The following is a 1,260-nucleotide window of genomic DNA, read 5'->3' on the forward strand; positions in this document are numbered from 1 at the left end:
TGTCATTTTACTGGCAGTTATCGTGGTGCCGCTCATGCTGGATGTAACTTAAATTATAAAAATTCACATGACATACCAGTTATATTTCATAATCTCTTTGGTTATGATGCACATTTCCTGATAAAAGACCTAGCGAGAGATTTCAGTGGAGCTATTGAGTTACTCCCAATAAATAAAGAAAAGTACATTTCCTTCAGAAAGCATATTCCGGGAACGAAAGTTTATTTGAGATTCATTGACTCTTTCCGATTCATGGCTAGTAGTTTAGAAAAATTAGCATCCTATTTATCTGATAGTGATAAACAGATCACGCGTCGATACTATAATAATGATGAAGAAAAATTTAGTTTGTTGATGAGGAAAGGAGTCTTCCCCTATGAATATGTAAATAGTTGGGAAAGGTTAAAAGAATTGAATTTACCAGAAAAAGATTATTGTCATTCCACATTTAAAAATCAAGGGATTTCTGATGAAGATTATGCTCATGCTCATCAGGTCTGGATGACATTCAAACTTTCAACGTTAGGTGAATATTCAGATTTATATTTGCAAACCGATGTTTTACTCTTGGTTGATATTTTCGAGAATTTCAGAAAAAGTTGTACCTCTGTTTACCAGTTAGATCCTCTACATTATTACACTGCACCAGGTTTAGCTTTCGATGCAATGTTGAAGTGTACTAATGTAGAAATAGAACTATTTACTGATGTGGAAAAACTCTTATTCATCGAGAAGGGTATACGAGGGGGTGTAGCTCAGTGTGTGAATCGATATGCTCATGCTAATAATCGATATATGGATAATTTTGAGACAGATAAACCGGAATCGTATTTAATGTATTACGATGTGAATAATCTGTATGGTGCGACAATGAGTCGACATCTGCCATATGGATCCTTTGAGTGGGTTGATCTTAACGAAGAATTTGACGTTCTTAAAATTTCTGATGATTCTCCAATAGGATATATCTTGGAAGTAGATTTATCATATCCTAGAGAGCTTTATTATTTGCACAGTGATTTACCTTTATGTCCAGAACATTTTGTACCACCCAATCGAAAAAACTCAAAATTAATGAGAACTCTTTATGATAGGAAAAAGTATGTAATTCATTATATAAATTTGAAACAATGATTGAGTCTTGGAATGAAATTAACGCAAATTCACCGGGCGTTGCAATTTAAGCAAGGTGCTTGGCTTAAACCGTATATAGATTTAAATACTGAAAAAAGGAAAGAATCATCAAATGAGTTCGAAAAA

Source organism: Diachasma alloeum, unplaced genomic scaffold (assembly GCF_001412515.2).
Source record: "Diachasma alloeum isolate Michigan unplaced genomic scaffold, Dall2.0 Dall_scaffold_01261, whole genome shotgun sequence".
Lineage (NCBI taxonomy): Eukaryota > Metazoa > Arthropoda > Insecta > Hymenoptera > Braconidae > Diachasma > Diachasma alloeum.